Raw genomic sequence first — 13,942 nt, forward strand, 5'->3', positions numbered from 1 at the left:
GCGAAAATATTACACAACTGCAATACTGCATGCAGAACAGGCAATTTTACGTGAATCGTCGCAGCACGTCAAAACTCGTGGTTATGCCGCGACAACTTGGTGAAAGCATACGAACTTGTCTCCTGCATTCCTGAATAGAAAGGTAACTGACTGACTGAAACCCTCGATGCTTTCCTTACATCAACTTCCTCGTGTTTTGCACAATCACTACCCACGAAACCTCTATCAAACGTTTTATAGACGTTTTGTGTTTCGTGGGTAAATGCATGTACTGTAACCAAAGCAGTAGTTTTTTTTGTTGTTGTTGTTGCTGTTGTCGTTTGCAGCACCCAGTAGCGATGCGGCAAGAGAGACGTGAAGGAGTGACGCAGCCTGCCTGTGGTTCTCCTTCCAGCGTCCCGTTTGTACCGCCCACGGAGGACTCACCTGCATCTTCTTGTAGAGGCCGTAGTGCATGACCAGGCTGTGCGTGACCGACAGTCGTTGTGGCTTCATCGGGTGACCCGGACCTGCGTTTGCATCACGAGAAATTCAGCTCTCAACCGACACCATGCCGCCGACGGACGCACCGTAGTGGAAGTTCCCTACGCCCGGGTCCCAAAAGTACATCACATTCTTTTTCGTCATCAGCAGTACAACAGCACGTCCATCATGGCTTGACAACCGTGGTGGTGGTAGTTGGTGGTGGTGGCTAGAGTGACCTAGAATAGGGGGAGTGTCCAAAGCGCCGGTATGCGCCGGCTCCCGCGTGGGCCTTTTGCCGTGAACTCCCGCGCCGCGCCGCTGCTGCGCCAGACCCGTGGGCTTTCCGCGCTCGGGAAGCGCGCGGAAAGCGAGGGGCGTCTGCTACGCGCTGTAGTTTTTTGCGCCGCGTTTCTACACAGGGCACTTGAAGTCTACTTAACTTTAGTAATGCGGTGCGGAATGAAGCTTATCCATCTTTAAGCGTTGTGTTAGTGCTGGGGCAACAACATATTGGAAAAAAATCATGTGTCAAGCGGCATCAGCGTGGCCTAGTTCCGGTAACAGAGTTCGAAAACGTTGGTGCGTGTGTAAAAACGCGCAAAACGGACACGCACACGCAAAGAACGAAAACAAAAAGCCTATTCGCACGAGTAATCGGGCAATAGCATCACGTATGAACGAAATAAGAGTAATAAAAAAAGTAAATTGCACGCGCAGTCAGCTGAAATACTTGCGCGCAGTGAGTTCACGAGCTTTTTACTCATAGTCGCCACTGGTTTGCTAGCCATATGCACACCGCTTTATTTGACAATTCATTAGCCTCCACAAGCTCTTTATTATGTACGGAGCACACCGGGAAGACGCAAGGGAAACAAAAAAAAAAGATAAAAAAGAGTAGAGACGGCCATACGACCGCAATGCTGTTGGCTTATTTTTGTTTCTGAGGCAGCGTGCAACAAGGCTCACCGTGCGCAAACAATTGAAAGAAAAGCAATGCCAGGTAATCTAACGTTATTCCACAAGTTTTTGCATAAAAGGCGTAATATAGAAAATGCTTTACAAATATCCAGATATCATGAAACAAAGTTGCAAATGCCCCCATCCTTGCTGTACAAGCTGCCTGAACGATAATACGACAAGATATATATATATATATATATATATATATATATATAATCGCATGTTGCACTGCATCGCTGAACGTCAGTATGAATCCTTCGCGCGAGATGCGTGCATTGCTTCAAGCCTTCACCATACGAAATGAAAACAGTTTCAAACAACTCATTCTCAACTTCAGATGTTTTCACGGTTCTCGGAGGTTAGCGTTCGCCCGGTTCAGAGACATTACGAAAAGATGTGGACGAGTAGTTACAAAATAGAAGTTTCTGCGGCAGTTGAGTGCGCGCCAATAGGGCACACGACCGCAATTTCCCGCTTTTTCCTGATGACCTCAATATAGCGTCCACCACAATTTCGTGCTGAAGCACCGGAGTACTTAAATAGCGAGTCTGCTCATCTCTTCAATAAATATAAAGAGATGACCAGACGGGTAAAGCAAGCCTCTTTTGTCCCGCAGACGTGTGCAGTCAGCTGCTCTGAACTGAGAATCACGTTTGTTTTCGGGCGATCGCTCGTAACATGAAGTGAGGCATACACGATGTTGCACTGTTATGGTTTCATTGTCTTTGGTTTGTCTTTTTTTTTAACGCTAATGCCTTAGATGCCTCATCGAACACGAAAATTGACCGTCGGCGTCCTGCGTAGCCAACACGAGTGATGCACAAAATCATCACGCGATGATGTCGACAGAACTTGTAACGTCACTATGACGTCATTCAACGTGACGTCATATGATGACGCCATCACATGACATGGTCGCTCTCCACAGCCTCCGTGATCGGCCCCCGATGTAGGCAATGTAAAAGCAGGTGAGGTGCAGAAAGCTTGCAATCCCTTCGATCCTGTGGGCAGTCCGCAACCACGTTATGTGCAGAAAGCTTTCGGAGAGGTGCGGGGAAGGAGGATCAATGCATCGACTGACGAAAAAGATGGCTTTCGTTTTCGAGTCATCTCAGGCGAATGCATAAGGGACCATGTTTTGTTTTTTCATGTGATTTTTTCGCATAGATTTTACCTACGCCGTCAGTTCTTCAATATGCATGCGTAAGTCTAACATGTTGACATCGATATTGGTGACCACCACGTTTTTTATAACCTGACGGAAACAAATCGTCAGACCACACATCGTCAGAATTATTTCTGGCTGAAAGCGGTTTTGCGCACCATACACCATATTATTATTGTTAGTCGTTACGCAAATGGCAAGCATGTAAAGTTTGTGATGCCATGACCTATCAGTCGTGTTGGGCATGCGTACATTCGTGCCCCTCCGTGCCAATTTTCGTGTATACCAAGTGAACGAGACGCGAGTTACGCGAGTAATTTTTTACTTTTCGTACCGCGGCCACGCCGACTGACACATTCGGCTTCGCATGAAATGGCTTGAAACAGCAGAGCGCTGGAGGCAGCCTTGTAAAACAAATCGAATGCACGAAATAAAAGATAGGATATGAAGGGTGCAAACGCGTTAGCATGCATGAGCTAGTTACTACGTGCATATGTGCTACGTTCTCCTGGTTATCTCCAGTTTATTCTCTCCTACAGCAAGTTTACGTTCGTCATTCCACACGAAAGTAAGCTAAGCGCCTTTTCTCATGATGAAGTGCGCGCAGGATGCGTTCCTGGAACAGCCGCGGAAGTGTGGACCAATGCGGTGACAAACCAGCTGCAAGGATATATACAAAAACCCCGTTTCACAACACACAAACTCGTTCTCTGTATGATAAGTCGCTGCAGTATTACGTTTCAGTGACCCAGTATTAAATGTTGCCCAAATTTCTACAATGTTAGCTAACAGCGGCCAAAATATCACGCGCGTAGCAGACGCTCGCCGCTTTGACGCGGCTTCCGCCGCGGAGAAAGCCCACGGGTCCGGCACGGCAGCGCCGCGGCGCGGAAGTTCACCGCAAAAGGCCCTCGCTCCTCCCATGTATTCGCGCGGCGCTTTGGACACTCCCCCTATTCTAGGTCACTCTAGTGGTGGCCATGGAGACGTGCAGGACCGCAGAAATAATGAACAACAAGAGTAATAGTGTGACAACATTTTTGTCTATTTAGTTCTTTTAATACAAATGTAAACATGTCACTTTTTTTTTACAAGACACTCGAGTCACGCCAGTCACGTGACCCTTTGTCGCGCACTAGGACGAAAGAAAAGGGCGCCAACTTTCAAAGAGGGTTCGGATATATGCAGCGCGATTTAGACGAAGTCAGGAGACACATAAAACACAGACGAGCGCCGAACCCAGCCGTCGTCGCGGCGCTCGTCTGTGTTTTATGTGTCTCCTGTCTTCGTCTAAATCGCGCTGCATGTATCCGAGTATGTACCAACTCGCCCAAGTCAAAGTACTATTTCAAAGAGGGTTTTATATGACCGCAGGCTCGAACTGATGACCCCGACACTGTAACGTGATGCTACGCGCACAGACACGTCTTACTTTTTCCTCTCCTCTTGACGTTGTATGTACAAATTCCAATTGAACGCCACGAGACATGATTCTTTGTCCGGCAGCGCTGGCGTAGCCAGGAGGCTGAGGGCAGGTTTTTCTTTTTTTTTTTTTTTTGCGCACAAACAAACGCGCAAACGTACATAAAGGCTGGCTGAGCCCCTCCGAAAAAAGCTTTCTGGCTGCGCCAGAGCTGCCATGCTTTTGCTTGTGTGCTTGCAAAGCCAGCCTTCCGATTTTAGTGGTGCGATCCATGTTTATTGCTTGATGGAGACACCTTGTAGTTTGCTGCGCCTTCTAGTGTGCAGATTTTTGGACAAAGTGATCAATTCCATTTATCCAGGCTATGCCAAGTGGCCAACACATTGATTGGCCACAATATTTATTATCGACAACAACATTTGTTCAGTATACTTTTGGAAGTGCAGTATATAACACATTCCATATAACATCGTATTCGTAATGAAAATGAGTTGACATTAAAATGCTTACGTTTTCTCGAGGCATAATGGATTAAGCCCATCCCACGCCAGAATAAACAGCATTAACCGATTCTTTGAACAAAAATAGCACCAATATTGCTGGCCGGCATGCAGGCAGAATTCATTTATAACTGTCGACAGTGAACAGCTATAACTTCCAATTGCGAACAGCTCGGGGCAAACTTGTCAGCAAGCTTGCTTTCATAAAAATGAATTTCTAAAAGAAAGTCTCGCGAGAAGTTTTTCTTTTTTTTTTAATTCTTGCAAGAAGTTTTCCAGGCTCCTAGTAATGCTACTGTGTAGTATATTTTGAGGTTCTATTGACAAGGTGCTCAAGGAGGCGTTTAGAAGTAACGTGTGTTTAAACATTTTAAAAGTTTTTTAGATATATGGATGATTTTTAATTGTTTTTAACGGGCAAGGAACTACCTGCAATACCATTCTAGCTGATTTGGCCTTTCTTTTACTCACAAACTTCCACTTGAGGATACCCTGCTGCGTTTTTTAAACTGAAGCTAAAAGTCATGCATGCTGGCAGTGATTGGGCACAGAAGGGTTTGGTGCAGGCACGTAGGCAAGGGGGGGAGGGCACGCCCCCCCCCCCCCCCCCCCCGAAATTCGTCCAGCCTTCTATGTGCCTGGGCAACTTTTTTAGGGGCGAAGCTCCTTAAGGCGGCACCCGTTCGTCCCTCGTAGTCGTAGTCGTAGTGCGTAACCAGTCTTACGCTTTGACCTCCAAGGTGGTGCCGGTGGGAGATTTTTCCTGTGCGTTGTTGAACAATAAAAAATTCGCAGCGTGCGCGTCAACTAAAAGCCGAATTCTTCTGTCTCTCATTCCCCATTAGCAGCCATTGGCATGTTCCAGTAGGAAACGTTAGTAGAAGTAGAAGTGTAAGTGTTAGCTAAAAGCCGACTTCTTCTGTCTCTCATTCCCATTAGCAGCCATTGTTTACCTCCAAGGTAGTGCCTGGTGAGATTTCTCCTGTGCGTGATTAAACAATAAAAATTTTGTTCAAAACGCCGTTGATTGATGAAATAAACCAACGAAAGACGCCAGATGTTTTGTAAAAGCAAAACGAAAGAACGCCAGATGTTTCTAAAGCAAAACGAAAAGACGCCAGCTGCTTAACGAAAGACGCCAGATGTTTTCTAAAGCAATGGTTTTCTAAACGATGAAAATTCACAGCGTACATGTAAAATTAAAGTGAGCTGCAAGTCGTCATACCTCATCGAACCTTTAGTATAAACGCGCCCGATCTCACGTCGGTGATGATGTACTGGGCAGAATTCACGGAAGATTCACGGTTTACCGATGAACCTCCGCAGCTTCGCCCACTCATCATCATTCACTCCGTGGATATGCTGTGATTTTTTTCTTTTTGCCGTGGAAAGACTTTCTTTCGAACATTTAGGCTTTGCCCCCCCCCCCCCTCCCCCGAAAAAAAATCCTGGCTACGTGCCTGGTTTGGTGCCATATGACTCATCCCAATCAAAGACTGTTAAAATGGGAGTTACCATGCTCTGTTTAGAGTCGGCTCTCGGAAGGTTCACAGGATGCAGGTTGCAGTTGACTACCAGATTTCCCGTCTCAAGACGGCTGGGTTCCCTGGTGTCAGCGCACCACCCCTTCTCTTATCCCAAAGAGAAATGGGATATCTTGATGGCAGCTGGTAAAAATGCAATGCAACGAACACGTGTGGTGCTGATCAGATGAGTGGCTGTAGTTGTTTCTTCTTTTATTTTCCTTCTTTCACTGTATATATTTGCGAGCGCAGATATTAAACGTTAGTTGGAAGTAGCGCTTGTGCTCGTCGTGTTCCCTTGCCCCTTGTGTAGAAGTTCCGCGCTATAAATCTCGTAATTATGGATTACCAACTAGCCCGAAGCAACGCCTTGCTGAGTTACATTCCCTGACCCGATGGCGATGCTAGTGGTGAAAACTGATGAACCTTCGCCCCCCCCCCCCCCTGAAGAGGAACCCTGCACACGCCTATGCTCAGGTGATCAAGATTCTGGGCAGAAGGCAGGATCAGACTGCCCAAGAGCTGATGGAGGCCTATTTGCTGCCCTCATCTATCATATAAGAAAGAAGGGTGGTTACTGTGTTAGCGATACATCCAGTGGACTGTTTCAATCCGAGATCTTTGACAAGTGGTTGCGCCACTAGGCTTATGAGTATTGGGTTCTGCACACATGTCTCAAGTGCCTATATACTGCTACGTGTTTCTGTGATTAAACGAGTTGAAAGTTTACCGCCCCTTGTCGTTCCTCCTACTGTCTTTATCGTTTGTTGGCAATCAAGATGTCAAGCAGTAATGTGGCGTAAGCACAGCTACACCAAGAATAAAAGGCAACCACCGACCAAATAAATGTTTTAAAAAGAAAGAAACGACGTTTCGGATTGTGAACTTGGCTTGTGAACAAGGCTTGTGAACAAGATTGTGAACAAGGCTTCCGTATGGAAGCCGAAACGTCGTTTCTTTCTTTTTAAAACATTTATTTGGTCGGTGGTTGCCTTTTATTCTTCATGTTTCGTCCCGACCAGACGGGCTTCCGTCGAACTCTCGATTTCAGCTACACCAAGTTTTCAAGCTGTACGTCTAAATAACGTCTCAAACTTGCTTTTCGACTTTCCTATCCAAATGTTTATTAGTACTTTCCAGGATTTCCTTGGGTAGGGCAGACAACAGGTGGGATGGGAAACGCAGTCGAGGTGTAATGGAGTGACGAAATCAAGACATTGGTCAGGATAAAATGGCACCAGCTTGCGCAGGATGTAAAGTGGCGATCACTTTGCAGAGGCCTTTGTCCTGCGGGGGACTCAGACATGATCTATAGTTCTTGTTCAGGCCTGACAATTTTGTTTGCGCTTCAAACTGCGCCATTTACGTTGCACTCTCCTGTTCATTTCAAGTAGCGAGAGAGAGGAAAGCTCTAATATGATGTGGGGCTGTGCATTTTGCTTGGGTGCTCAGGAAGAGCGAAATGTTAGTTTCCTATATGCAGTTTCCACTTAGATGATTGAAGGCACGTGGTTTGCATGTACAAACTCTGTCATGTTGTGTGGGCTCTTTGTATGTTTTTTTGCAACGTATGCGTTCTGCTATTTGTATTTTCATACCCTTGTGATACTCTGGTGTTTTTAAATGCGCAAGCATTTCTGCACCGAATCACTGTCCGTCCTTCTGTCACAGTCATCGTCACAATTACGAAATTAAAACGCCAAACTAATTTTCTCTCCAGGGCTTGAATCCCACAGCCTTGGCCACTAGGCTATATGCTTGCACAATTCAACGGAAGGATACAAATGCATTGTGCGGACGATGCAAAAAGCAACTTTCCACTTCAATGAAATATTTTGTGCTGGCAGAATAAAAACCCTCTGAAGGACACCATGTCAATAACTGCACATTTCGGGAAAATTCTGACTCCGAGAAAATTCAATTCCAAATGTGTTTCCATTATCACGTGACGGTCCTTATGCTGGGCCATTCTAGAGGCTGGAGATGACGAAAGATGCCGTGCCCCCAAACAGTGTTCCGGCCGCTACTTACAGTAACATTCAGACAACTCCCAAAGGAGGTTCCGTGTGGATTTTTTAGTGCTTTCACTTTGTGCGCTACATGTGCCCTATAGACCTTATGCAAAATCTGCTGCCATCTAGCGGCCGCCGTGCGCATTTCCGCCATGTTGAAGGCTGAGCGCGCTCCGCATGTGCACACAAGGAGCGTACGTATCAACGTGTGGCGGTTGATAGGAACGGCAGTGCCAACATATTTTCGTGTGCCGTGTTGCTCAGATTGAGGAAATTGGGGTGCTGAAAAAAGGTTTAAAGGAAACTAACCTCCATGTTATTAGATTTCCTCGCGGCCGACGAGAAGCGGCAGATCGGTCCGTTGCTCCGGCTACTGCTCACGACTAACGCCGTGTTTACGTTCGCCGTTCTGAATAGATGCGGTATGTGATAGCATCGGCGCTCATCAGAGAACACTTTTTCGTGTCATGCCGGAACAAAGCTTTCGCGCCGTGTGCTTGCAGGTACGGACAAACCGCAGTTTCGAGTACGAGCTTCAAAGATGCATCGCAGCTACTCGCGCATGCCTGCGCTGCTGTTGACATTACTTTGTTTATTACATTGCGATAACAATTACACGTTATAGAGGTCGGTCGAGTGCGTCATCGATTCTCCGCGAACGGACCGATTGTGCTGGAGCGTGTTGTTTGTAGTTGGTTTTTGATTGTGGAGTTTGACAAGGTAGCATTTGGTGGGATGCTTTGCGCGCGTATTGCTTCAGTATGGGTATTTTTCAAGCATTTCATGTGCTATTGCTACCAAATTCAGAGGGGCGGCCCGGATGGCCTGACCGCCCGCCTCCCAGCCCCCTTCCTTTCTTTTTTTTAAATTTATACCCCAAGAAGACCACGTATCAGGCTCTCCCAGAGGCTGATGTCCCTTCGAAAAAATCCTGTATCCACCCCTGTGTGCTATGAAATGTTAACAGATGCTTGTGTTTGGCACTTTTCGTGTGAAATTGAAAAAAATGCTGTTCCGGCAAATGTGTTACACTCGACGGTGGGTGCGCTATTGTTCGTTACGCTCTGAGGTGGTTTCGGAAACGTTCAGTCGGCGACGTAGAAAGCATTGCGGAAACGAGTTGAAATTGTAAGGCGCCAGTAGGCCCCGAAAGTGACGATGTGAACGCGAATATTCTTGGAGTATCGAGTTATTTATGAGCACATGTCCGCTTTGAAATGGGTCAACAGCACTTCCTTACCGTCATCGTTTTGCCTAGCCGTGTCGCGCGCCAATGCCTCCTCCCAACCATCCTACACTACATGCATGGTATTCTGATAGCTAACAACGCTTTATTCGTTACACTGAAAACATAATTTATGACCTAGAGCAAAGTTTCATTCTCACGACGGCACGCCTACATGTGACTCGGTGACAGACTTGTACCTTCTCCTCGTTGTGAGGCAGTTCTTTACACGTAAAAACCGTCAACACGATAACTAGGAAATACCGGTAACGTGTACATGCCGTTACACACTCGTCTTACACTTTTATGCCCCGGTTGCCTACTATCGAAGCAGATACAAGGAAGAAGTTATAACAGCGACAGCTATACGATTCGGACACAAGCCTCCAACATGGCGCCGAATGAGTAGCTTCGTCAAACCTCCGACAGATGGCAGCAATTTTGCATAACAGACAGGTGACAGACTTGTACCTTCTCCTCGTTGTGAGGCAGTTCTTTACACGTAAAAACCGTCAACACGATAACTAGGAAATACCGGTAACGTGTACATGCCGTTACACACTCGTCTTACACTTTTATGCCCCGGTTGCCTACTATCGAAGACAGGTATCGAAGACATCCGAAAGATAACAGCCGATTCGTTTAAAAAGGTCCCCCAGGGGATTCCCCCGGTGAGTAAAAGTACGCAAAGGAGTGCAACCGAAGAAGATGTAGTACTAGAGAATTTCAATTGGAAGAAGGCCGAAGGAAAAATTCCTAAGCGCACTACTCCGGGCTTAGATGGGGTTCCCGTCAGCCTCATTAACGAACTCGGACATAACACTAAAGAAGCACTGCTGAAAGCCGTAGAAAAGTGCTTACAGGAGAGGGAAATACCAGACAGTTGGAGAAAAAGTAGAATGAACTTAATCTATAAAGGCAAGGGAGAAAAGGATAACATTCGCTCGTATAGACCGCTAACAATTACATCGGTGCTATACAGGTTGGCGATGCAGGCAGTAAAATTAAAAATAGAAGCGTGGGTAGAACAAAATGATATTTTGGGAGAACTTCAGAATGGATTTCGAATCGACAGGCGGTTAGACGATAATCTGTTTGTTCTTACCCAGTGTATAGAAATATCTAAAATAGAAAACAGGCCATTATACGTAGCTTATCTAGATATCACCGGGGCGTATGACAACGTTAATCAGGAAATTTTGTGGGATATATTGAAGGAAGTGGGCATAGGTGACGACTGTGTACAGCTTTTGAGGGAAATATACCGAGGAAATACAGTTTGTATAGAATGGGAAGGAATAAGTAGCAAGGACAGCGTTGAAATTAGCAAGGGGCTGAGACAGGGATGCCCTTTGTCCCCGCTGTTATTCATGCTGTACATGGCGAGGATGGAAAAAGCGCTAGAAGGTAGCAACATTGGATTTAATTTGTCACACAAACAGGTCGGAGCGATGGTGGAGCAGAAGCTTCCAGGTCTATTTTATGCTGATGATATAGTCTTATTTGCGGACAGTCAAGATGATATACAGCGACTGGCAGATATATGCGGAAGGGAGTGTGAGGCTCTAGGACTAGGATTTAGTGCAACAAAATGTGGATTGATGGTATTCAATGATCACGGAGACCATACGGTATTAATACAGGGCCAAAAAATACCGAGGGTAAGCGAGTACAAGTACCTCGGAGTATGGGTAAATGAGGGGGATAGATATATGGAGGTACAAGAGAAAGCATCGGTAGCAAAGGGAAAGAGGAATGCTGCAATTATGAAGCACAGAGCTTTATGGGGATACAATAGGTACGAGGTGCTTCGAGGGCTGTGGAAGGGTGTGATGGTTCCGGGGCTTACATTTGGGAACTCAGTGGTGTGCATGAAGTCAGAGGTGCAATCAGGAATGGATGTAAATCAAAGGACGGTGGGCCGCCTCGCGTTGGGCGCTCACGGGAAGACGGCAAATGAGGCGGTAAAGGGTGATATGGGATGGACAGGCTTTGAGGTGAGGGAAGCGCAGAGCAAAATGAGATTCGAAGAGAGGCTGAGGAAAATGAAGGAGAGTAGATGGGCAGAGAAGGTTTTCAGGTATTTGTATAGAAAAAGCGTTGACACGCAGTGGAGAAAAAGAACTAGGAGGCTCACCAGTAAATATACGGCTGGCAGTGCGGGCGATATGGCAACAAGGAGCATTAAGCGGAAGGTCAGAGAGGCGGAGAGGACTTATTGGATGACAGCGATGGAAAAGAAGCCGGCTCTGAGTAACTACCGAAAAGGAAAAAACGAAATAAGGAGGGAAAGGTTTTATGATAATTCAAGGGGAAGCGCTTTACTGTTTGAAGCAAGGTCGGGCTGCCTTAGAACGCGTAGTTATAAAGCGAGATTTAGTAACGAAGAAGAACAATGTACATGCTGCGGGGGAACTAAGGAAACGATGGAACATGTACTGATTGAATGTGGCGATATTCACCCAGGTATACGTGTGGGCACGAGTCTACATGAAGCCTTGGGTTTTAGGGACAACAATGGAAAGCTGAACACGTCCGCGATAGAAATAAGTAAGAGACGGTTAGAGTATTGGTGGCAGAAAAGTAGAGATAAAGAACAAAAATAAATAATGGGGGAAAAATAAGGTCATTCTGCCTTAAGAGGCAGAGAGATGGACCGTGAATTTATATTTTTTGGTATAATAACATAGATTTAATCAATGTAGATAAGGTATTTGGCCAACATGAAACAAGGAAGGGTTTTTTTTTTTTTTTTTCGAGCCTGGTGGCAGACATGTCACCGCCCCGTTTTAAAGGGGACGCTCATAGCATCCATCCATCCATCCGTCTATAGGTGTGCAAAGCTTTCGGAGCGTGGCAGGGCAGGATCACTGCATCGACTGAGAACAAGAAGATGGCTTGCGCCTTCGAGTCGTCTTAGACAAATGCACAAAGGACCGTGTGAGTTAAAAAAAAAAAAGACTTTTGTAAATTCAATCACATTTTTCACATGTACTTATTTTGGAACAGAAGTACATGCCATGCGAGTCATAGCATATGCTTTTTCCAGACAGCAAGCAGCAATGAACATGTGCGCATGCACATATAAAATGAATTCTACGCAAATGAAGTGAAGCCATAACAAAGCCTTGTTAGGGTGCCACTCGTTTCCACATTTTTATATTTATCAGATACTGCCGGCTGCCTTTTGAGTGCCATGGCAGTAGTGGGTACATCGCATTACAATATTACACATTGCATCATTTCAGTCGACAAACGAATAAAAAAACATCGGAAGAAAAGCACATATGACCTACGATAACAACACATACGGTGTGAACTGAAGACGCGAACATGAAAAACAAGTACAACGGCATTTGCAATAATACACTGAGGTAGGACACAGGAGCAATAACAGGTACAGGATCGAGTGACTGAACACCCGAAAGACGTATACGAAATATTGAACAAGAGTTCAGAACATGAGTGAAACGGTCAACGAAACAAAATCAAAGAATGTGAATATAAGACATTTTTTGCAAATGCATGTCCTTGCATTGTGCTCACTGCGTTTTAGATGCACCGACTTGTCCAGCAACACGATGCATATTAAGTACATCTGCGATGCCAAGGCACCCTGCAGATTGGCCAGTGTACATTTTCAAATATATGTACTTTTATTGCAACATGTTACAATTTTACAATAGGTAAACTTGTCACAGCGAGTAAAAATGTGGCACAGTATATAATATAGTTTAACAGAAACAGGCAGCAGCTGCATTATCAAATAGTGCCAGGCCTGCATGCAACATGTAGCACAGTCACAGCGAAAGCTGGAGGGGTGGCCTTTCTAGAGCACACTGTAAACTCTCTTAGGGTGACTACTGCAAGTACAGTAGCAAACACAGTACACTATGCCATAAATCATCATTATTTTGTAAAGTAGGGAAGTACCCACTAACTATTTATTGTTCCGTGGATATTTGAAGTATCCGCTAAACATCTGTAAGGCATTATGTGCACTTTGCTGATGCTGTGGCCAATGATAAAGAATTATGGCTGAGCCCTTTCTTGTGAGTGGGAAGCTTTAAACCACCTAATTATTATGCATTTCACATTGTGTTTCGCCTGGATCTTATTTTACTCTTCCACCACGTTGTTACATCTGTTCGCGCGATAGCTTGCCCGACATGACGTATGTGCAGGGTCTTTTTGTGAAGGAGCTTCCGGCAACATGACTCCGTGGTAGAATACTCAACTGCCACGCAGAGGGCCTGGCTTCAAATCCTGCTCGATCCTGGATATTTTTTTCTTACTGTGCTAAAAGGCAGTTATAGACACTAGCGGTAGCCAGCGGTCAACTTCACCACCAAAAGTGGCAGTTGTGATCTCACAACAGCTTTCGCTGTAAAACATTCAAACTAAACATGCCACTATAGTAGCTATCTCAATCCAAAACTTTGTTCTTGGCAGACACTAAACAATTGAGCCCAGCATGCGAACAGGAGTCTGCAAACATTGCACGTGCAACAAAGGAATAACAACTGACTCTCCAAAAGGGAGCACAACAGCCCTTTTAGCATTATTAAGTGGCCAGAATCTTGTGTTGGACAGCTGCGACACAACCACAACACCAAGTCTTGATGATTCCAGCGGTTCCAAAAAGGATTCTCCTTCATGAGAAATTCAC

Source organism: Rhipicephalus sanguineus, chromosome 9 (assembly GCF_013339695.2).
Source record: "Rhipicephalus sanguineus isolate Rsan-2018 chromosome 9, BIME_Rsan_1.4, whole genome shotgun sequence".
NCBI lineage: Eukaryota > Metazoa > Arthropoda > Arachnida > Ixodida > Ixodidae > Rhipicephalus > Rhipicephalus sanguineus.